The sequence below is a fragment of the Paralichthys olivaceus genome, chromosome 17, assembly GCF_024713975.1.
Source record: "Paralichthys olivaceus isolate ysfri-2021 chromosome 17, ASM2471397v2, whole genome shotgun sequence".
In the NCBI taxonomy this organism is placed as follows: Eukaryota; Metazoa; Chordata; class Actinopteri; order Pleuronectiformes; family Paralichthyidae; genus Paralichthys; species Paralichthys olivaceus.
Genome location: NC_091109.1, coordinates 1,372,340 through 1,381,596, shown reverse-complemented (window position 1 = coordinate 1,381,596; position 9,257 = coordinate 1,372,340). Strand labels below are relative to the sequence as shown.

The window sequence follows — 9,257 nt, the reverse complement described above, 5'->3', positions numbered from 1 at the left end:
CATTTTCCATCTGTAATAACCCCCACCCTGCCCCACCCCCGCTCATGGCCGGTGTTATGGCCCTGGAAAGGGCGAACTAGACCCCCTTTTGTCTCAGCTGTAATTAAAGTGGACTGATGGACAATTAGTTTGGTCTAATTTCCAGGATGGCACTGGTCTTATTCTCACCTTTGAACCACAAGGCTTGACACCAGTCTGACCCGCGGGGCTGAATCTATAGGCGGCTGTGACAGGGTCAGCGGGGCGGAGAGGTCGTCCATACTTTGATAGGGTCTTAATTCCTCAAAAGACTTGTTTGGAGTGATGTGACAGATTTGCATTCATCGGCACACTCATCCGATGACACGGTTGACGTTACAAAACACAACTTAGAGTCTGAAATATAAAAGAAGGGAAACTTCAAAAGAAAGCACTTTTCACTGTTCACAGAAACTAAATAAAAGCACAACTTGACTGCACATTATTCATCTATTGTTCCATATTGATTTTCTTGTTGATTATGGAAAGACTCTGGTTACTTCCTGCAGGTGATAGAGGTTAAACCCTTGACCAGAGCTGTAACTTTTCCTAAACACAGCATTGAGTTTATCTCAGTTTATTTCCAATTGATGTCGATTCCACAATTATCTAAACAACTGGTGCAAAGATCCAACGTTTCCCATGTGGCCCTTGACTTGAACGTGTGCAAGTTAAGTAAAATGTCCAGTGACACCTTTTCTGAACAATGAAATTACCCTGACTAATAAAGGCAGCCTTTTGTCTTCATTAAGGAAACCTGACCTGATTTGTGACTCCCATTGTTTTGGCCGCCTCATTAAGGTCTTCATGTCAACTTGTCTCCTCTTTAATGTCTCAGATCTGAAATTAAAGCAGACACTCCGTTACATTGCACTTATTGTTCCATTTTTAACTCCTTTAATTGGTCCTTTAATTAAGATTGAGTCTCATTCAATATTTACATGAAATCATGCGCCTCTAACACGCAGCTATGCAAAATAGCAGTCTCCGATGAAGTGAGTTAACATGCGCATTAGATTGGTTGAAATCGCATCCTTCCAGTTCTGTGGTAATCCGTCCAAACGTTTTTAAGTAATCCTGCTAACTAACCAACAAACAAACAGATAGGGTTGAAAAATCTCCTTGGCGGAGGTTATAAGAGGCGCCCAGTGGAGGATCTGGGATGTGACGATGCAGGTATTAAAGTGCTGGATATAAAAATTTTATAGAAGAGGAGAAGATATAAAGAGAAAAGTTAGTTCTTACATATTCTATGATTAAATGTACATCAAGGTGACAACAGTATTTTATACCATCTGCTCCTGGACATCAGACATGTACCAGTAAATACAAAATACAGTAATGATACTGGAAGCTGAAAATGATGGGTTGTCAAAAGCCCCAGTTTGTAATGTACTCTACATCCCTGGCCAGATGCCAGGGTGTTATCATTGTTTGCCTACAGTGTGTTATTGAAAGTTGCACCACACAGACTGTTGACGCAAGGATTACTGAGAAGTCCAAGCCTGTAATACTGAAAATTGACATGATGAGCCGTATCACAACGGACCATCCTCTCAGTTATTAACTGTTTATATTCTTACAAAATGGACAACTTGTTATTTGAGAGTGAGGCTGCAGCAAAGGCACAAAAATGAAAGTAGAGATATCCTGATACATGGAGCCACACAGAGAACGAACCCCTCGCAACACCGGAATTTATTCTCATCATGTGCGTTTGAGTTATGCGCTTTTTGAGTTACGTTGTATTCTGGGAAAATATCGAGATACTGCAGGTCTACATCTGGACAACAGCAGCAACAGCCACTCATCTGTTTGTGAAGCATCACAGGGGTTAAGTGTACCAGCACAGGACAGACATTTCTTTGAAATTAAAAAGGATGAAGGATCCCACTTGTGTACGGCCTTGATTTATGTGCAGTCAGCGGCTCTCAGGGGCACAGTGATGTAACAGGAGGGAAATGCACCTAGAGATCCTGCAGCGCATGGGAACAGACACCCAACACAAACAGAGACGTACAAAAAACAAGAGGACATCAACATTTTCTCATCAATATAACTTTTAGACCAAAATAAGCTCCTGAAAGCTGAGCTTGGGTTGGAATTTGACTTCCTGGCATCTGTTTTACTTTATATAACATTTACTGCGTCATTAAAAAAAACAGTTAATTTCTCTTATGCTGTGTGTAAAATTGAGAGGCAGGATTCAAATCCTCTAAATGATAAGGAGAGGAGCTTCAATGCTTGCAACTAATCAAAACCTATCTCCTTTAGCACAGAAAACATCGGACCATCCTTTACAAAAGGAAAAGTAAAAATGCCGCCCCACAGTAAATATAAATATATAACAAGCAGAACAGCTGTTTTATTCTCATGACACGATCGGGGACTGACGTGAATCCTCACGTGATCATCTGAGCTCCTGATTTCTTCTCCGTCACATCCGTCCAGTGAACAACAATCTGATTTAACTTATAGTTCACAATATCATTATCACAAGTAAATACACGTATAAAAGTTATTTTGATTGACTCCTGATTGTGGAATGGACGGTTAGATTTATCTGGCATCTGAAAAGTTTAAACCAGTTCCTGCTGTTAAGAGTTTCCCATCCTTCCCACTATAGTTGTGGATGTGGCCTCTGCGTGTTTAGTTTGAACAGCCGGCTTTAGCTCCTATGTGAGTTCTGAGAAGCAGCTAGTGTGTGCGGACTGACAGCTGATTGCACTATGGTTTAATCTTGTTAGGGATTTTCAAAAGTGCTGCGTCCACTCAGATCTGGAGATAGGAGCAGCGCGCAGCCTTTGTGTGCAAAATTTCAACGCTCCCAAAAAGGGGGACAAAGGGCCCCCCTGGTGATGTCATTCCCCTGTCAGCAAGCAGGCCCTCGCTGCAGGAGAGGGGCCAGGACAGGACATACTGTGACCGTGACTCCCCCACCGTCGTCTGCTCTCCACCGTGGCCCCAGCTTCTCATCCTGACTCCCTCCGAAACTTAAAGCTCGAAATCCAAGTCACTTGGACAAACGCTATAGATTTAAAGTATTTATGACCTTTAATAGCTTATATCTGCCCACGGAAACTCAAATGCTGCATATGTCCTCCTTCTTATGGCACGTGTCATTCCAGCAAACCTTTCAGTTGTATTCAATTACCAGTGCCGTGAAAGTGCAGCTGCCAATTTGGATGTGTTCCTTGAACTCCTATATTTATATCAGGGCCGTGTCTTGTCCACTCACACAACTGACTGTCTGTCCACATGTGACACATTCTGCTGGAGACTTGTGTTGTGTAATAGTGCCTACTTCAGCACATGGATGACCATTTGTGTGTGACCCACCTGTTATCACACCAATCATATGTTACGGTGACCTAACAGTTTATTTGGGTTTCATTTGATACAGTAGCCAAAATAAGAGCTTTTTATTTCCAAATATATCAAACTTGTTATTCAATTTAATTTAGATTGTTGGGATAATGTAAATGTTTATAGTTATGGATGTTTTCTCATGTTGTTGTAAATGTATGCTGCTTCCCCTAATGATCTTTGACACTACTTGACCTTAACCCAACGTACGACACAAATTGAGTTTGGGCCCCTTGGCACTTTTGTGTCTTTTTTAACTTGCAATGTGAGTTGTGCGAGGAACTGTTGAGCCAGCTTTGCATTCCACGAAAACAGCTTCATAAATCTCATCTGTGTGTGTGTGTGTGTGTGTGTGCGTGCGTGTGCATGTGAACACAGACAGATGTGTCCTAACTTAGCAAACTACGCTGCACAGCAACTCTAGTTTCCAAGAAACTGTACATCTCTGACTTCGCCCCATCTTTAGAAAGTGTATCTGGAGACTCTCCGCTGGCTTATGTTACAGTACATAGCACACATACACACACACACACACACACAGACACACACAGACACTCACACACATACTCAGAAATAAGCCTTTGCCGCCTACAAGCAGACATCCTACACCTATGGTAGTGTACACATCCAGTGTTCATGGGTATTTATGGTTATGTGTCATGTATGTTCATCAGAAATCTCGTCCCCTAACTCTCACATACACCGATCAGTCACACATAGTATTTCCCTCTTTAAAACCTGTCAGACCCGGTGGTGTCCACTTTAGGTTCGAGTCTTTCTCCACCGCTGTAAATCATTTGTAGGACGTCAGCGGGTCCCACTGGGCAGAAGGAGACTGTTATGCAGAAAAGGACGAGCAGCCGCAGCCACTGCTGTGGAAATATTTGATGGATGAAAGACAAACATCCCTTAAAGCCACTGGGCGCAAGTTGTGAATGATTCTCTGGTATGTTCTGGGCTGCCTCTTCCTCTGCAGATCCCTTGGGCACCTTCAGTCACTGTGACTTAATACGTTTTGTGCGACTTATAATGCTTATAATGCACTCATAATCATTTAGGCTGCAGCCACACTCCTCTTTAAAATGGTGAAATATGAATCAATATAATTCATTTTTGTGTAACAACAGAAATTAGTGGATTTGCTCAGCTTTGATGATGCAATTTTTGATTTGTCATTTACACCACTGAGAAAAATAGCAGGTCGTCCTCATGGTGCTGACCCTTGAGGGGACAGAATAAGATTTATTTCAAGACATTACAGCTCCTTGAAAAGTGAAGCCAAACCACCCTGATCGCCTCCTGGTGGCTGGTGGTTTGAAGACATCTAAAATACAAATAAACCATATAAAAGAAGAAAAATGAGGACATTTAAAGACATTTTAGACAAGATGGGTTTTATGTTTTAAGGCAGAATTCTATGCACAGTGTCAGTAGACCAAATAGTAAATTAAGAATCAAACCAGTTATTGAAGAAGCAAGTAGAAGTAAAGAAAAAAACCTGCAGCTTTTCAAAACTTTTTTCATACCGTCACTATAAACAGGAAGGAAGTCCGGCCACATGACGATACTTCCTCCTCATGGAAACCTCCTCTGTCTTTGATGTGCGCGAACAGACAGACGTGCAATGGAGTGTTGGTCGATGACCTCACGGCAGCTCGCAGAGGAGGAAATCCACTGCAGCAGACGAAAGGCCGGTCTGGCTCGTTGTCCTGAAACTGAAGCAGAATGTGGTGTGGAACTCTTCCATTGTGATCATTACTGTAGCAAGCAGCAGAGGGGAGGAAGTGTCGTCTCAGGTTTAGAGCGACAGTGTATGTGTGTATGTGGGTCTGTGGTGGGTGTTTGCATAGAGCAGCAGCTTGAGGTGCAATTCACTCTGTTCAATAAAATATTACCATGCGGATTGGCACATTTAACATTAAGAGATCACTACAGACGTCTGGACTGAATGATGACATAGCCGTTGAACTCGAGGTCATAATCGACTTGAAAGTGACTGATGTATGGAGACAACCATAATGCAGAGGCTTCTGTTTGCAATAAGTGCCTTTCATTTATATGAGAAATGAGGGGCTTTTGAAGTCGGGAGAAACAGCACCTCTGCAATGTGTTCATTAAAAAAGTTATTATACTTTTACCCTGAAAGTTCATCATTCGGGTACTGAGTCACAGCGATTTGAAGCAGGACCCCTGCACTGCACATTTAGCCTCTACAAAGAGTTTCAGTGAGGACAAAGCACACGTTTTCCCATAAATACTTGAATTTGGCCAAGTTAATGATGCCTGCACAAATGGCCCCCAACCAAACTAAATAGCCTTGATTGCCGGTTAATTTATTTGAGACAGGCACCATGCTGAGATCAAACAAGTCGCTCTCGCTTGTAGCACCTTCGTTGCAATGAATTCGCTGACCCCACAACCTCCTGCATTTTTCTATAAGGGGCATGAGAGGCCGGAAAAGAGTAGCCCCAAGGTAAAAAAGGGGTTAGTCCACATGAGGTTTGGGTTTGTATGATGCTTGTGTAGCCCAATAAATCAGCTAGTTAGGGAGTTTTCTGTACACACACAGTAGCTGAGAAAAAAGCAGCATGAAAAACAGGTATCCTGAACATGGAGTAGCTGCAGGTAAAGAGAGACACAAACACATGACAGACAGATGCATCACACCTCGTCTGTCCTTGGTGTTGCACTCCAAGAATGTGAACCTGAAACATTTCCACGTGAGATTAAAATAGAAATACTGCATTCATGCACGTGCATGCAAACTCTTTCTAGGAACATCCTGCATGTTTTTCTTTTTCCACTAAGAATGTGTCTGAGTCAAGGTGAGGCTTGAGTTTCATTGCTAGACGGTTTTAATGACCAGGGGAAGGGCTTGGAGTTCCCACAACCTGAACATATGAGGAGGATTTAGTTTGGTTCTTTTGTTCCGAACATGAAACAGCACATTGTTAACTGTGGCCTGGAGGCAGAGCGGCCACAGTGCAGGTCAGAATCACAGGCCTCTATTTGAGCAGGAGATCTGAACAAGTCGTTATTGGCCCAACATAAGAACAGGAAAGAGAGTGAGCTATTTGTTTATTGTGTCCTGCAAATATCCACATATAGACCAGACACTTTGCACTATCAAAGTTTTATTCAAGAGACTCTTTCATTCCACATATCCAGCGCCTACATTACCCACAGAGCAGCTATACATCTGAGCTTGGGCAGAGATTCGGGTGTGTTGCCAGCAGCAGCTGAGGAGCTCTCAAAGTATCACACTTCATTTATCTCAATGCAGTTTATCAGATTCTGTGTAGCTCCATCTGGTGACACAAAAGGATTCATACAACTTTCCCCCCCACAAATGCAGTTCAGAAGACATATGCACAGTATGTGTATACAGTATATATGTATATATATATATATACACAGGTGTCAATTCAAGGGGCTGCAGGGACATTAAAAATCAAAAGAAAACTATTTGAATACTGAAAGCACATTTTAAAACAGGAGTGTCTCAGCTGTAGAGAACACATTTTAAAATATCCATTACGACCGTCAATCAGAGGTCAGAGGTCAGACAAGAGCTCTGCTCACGTTACAGTCGGTCTGCTCACAATAACTGTGATTTAACAGAACAATGCATTTAACTAAACTGATCTACTCCCTGATTGAATATTTTAGATCTTTACTCTTCTTTAACAGATTAATTTTTTCTTATTTTTGCTTTATAGTAAATCTAGCCTACTTCTAGTTTTTCCTTTTGCAAAAGTTGTACATAATTATTTTATATTTTACAATATGAGTTCATGTTGTCATAGTTTAACTCTTTCATTGATGTGATGTGTATATTTTAATGTATTTTATGTGACTCAAAATTATTCAATGTTCTTGTAGGATTTTTCTAGAAGGATAATGGCTGATAATAACGGGTGGTAAGCTGTAATACTTCTAGAAGATCTTTGTCAGATGAAACCCTGCTAAGGAAGATTTATTGAGACAAATCAGACTTGTGTGTAAATCTCTGGTTTATACTCAGCAGCCTCCAGTCTTCTCTCTGTGTCAGACCAACCATCACGTGGACTGGCCTGTCGATGGCTAAGAAAAAAACTAAAAGCTTCCCTCTGTGTTTGTCTGCAGATTTTTTGACGTGGGTGAATGTGTCACGGTCAGGAGGTCTCCACCCCACTGGCGATGGACGCTATTGTTCATGCGGGACTCCCCTCTGTGTTATTGAGACATGCTAGTCGTCTCCATTATGAAACATAATTAGGTTGTTGTGTTTATTAACTCTCATTATCTGAGGAGCCCTGAGATGTCGTCTGCATGTGACTGGTGGTGTGGCTGTGAACGTCTGCTGGCATTTCATCCTCAGACACAGATCGATGCATAATTTATGTTTTTCCTTTATTTCTCTCTACATTTTCTGTTTCATCCAAATTACCACCATTGATTTAGAGATAGTTTATAGGTGCAATCAGAACCAAAGCATAGGTTAACAGGTTGATTTGTTCCCCGTTCATTTATGTATGCTTTAAAAATCCATTTGCACATCATCACATTTAAAACAATGGGTATTTTTGTCAAAGATACATTATTGTTGCTGTGGTAATACAACTGCAATGTCTATTGAACTTCATAAAACTCCTCTAGAGATGAAATAAAATAAGACTTGTCGGTCCAATGTACATTGTTAATGTTCAGATCTACACCTGAACTCCCTACAGCCAACGTTGCACATCACATCTGACATCATCACACTCTGCCAGTGTTAAACACCGCTCATATGACATGCGTGTCAGGTGTGCCACATTTGATAGTTTTTACATTCACATGTTCTATTAAGGTCGAGTGCAGAAAATCTGGAAAACCTTAAGTTTGATCAAAGTTTCCTCAAAGGATTCACACCTTTCTCAGCCACGTCTGCTTTCACTTTAAATCCACACAACAATGAAGTAAAGCAGAAAAGAACTTTCTGAGACCGTCTGTGTGTATTCTGTTACATCAGACTAATAACAGGAGCCCGACGCTTCCTGCTGGGATAATTGGCTAAAGTGCTGCACCTCCTCCCGGTGTCACCGTTCTGAACCGCGGTGGTCCAAACATCCCAACATCTGGCCCACTCTCATTGAGCACCAGAGACATTTAAGGGGAGACATTAAGGATAAGAGCGGAAGTGCAGGTTATGGATCCAGCTGTGTCTTGGGTTCTTCAGGTTTTTTTTAACCCTTACAGAATGTGACTGATTAATGCTACAAGAGTTCAGGATCTCAAAGGTGAAGTAGCATTGATCTCTGTAGTTTTCTATTTAAAAGCAAAGGGTTAACGCAGCTTGATCCTTAACCTGTACTTCCACTCTTATTCTTAATGATTTCCCTTAACTGGACTGAGGAGTGTAAAGAATAAGAGACGTGTAGGTTAAGGATCAAACTGTGCTTTAAAAACAACATGATTTTTTTATCATTTCAGATTCTCAAAGGTGAAGTGATGAAACTTAGAGGACTGTAGTTATCACAGTGATACAGGACGACGCACTCTGGAAGTAAGAATATAATTTACACCAGAGAGTTGTTCACAAATGTTTGTGATGAAGCGAAGAACAAAGAAGTTTAGTCCTAATTCTTCAAGGAAAAATGCAAAAAATCTGACTTCATTTGATCCTATTGTGAACATTCAGCTTTCGTACGTCACTTGAGCGAGGTTAGTGAGCCGCGGTCTTTAGGATGAAGACTAATCAATGTGTTTAGAAAACAAATTTCTTTCTCATGTGGTGAGTTCAGCAGCGACTGCTGGAATGTAAACTTCTCCAAATCCAATAAAGAGCAGGAGAGAGTGACGATATAATGTCGCCCGTGTTTTACTCTCTCTGCAGAACGTTCCAACATGTG

At 41.5% G+C, this 9,257-nt stretch overlaps 1 long non-coding RNA gene across 1 annotated transcript in view; it reads left to right on the top strand.

Annotated features, from left to right (window-relative positions):
* LOC138405258 (uncharacterized) overlaps positions 1–7,757 on the top strand; it is a 43,426-nt gene extending 35,669 nt beyond the window's left edge. The window contains exon 3 of the long non-coding RNA XR_011238947.1: positions 7,510–7,757. This is a non-coding gene — a long non-coding RNA (uncharacterized lncRNA). The remainder of the gene's footprint in view (positions 1–7,509) is intronic.
* The last annotated feature ends 1,500 nt before the right edge of the window (positions 7,758–9,257 follow it).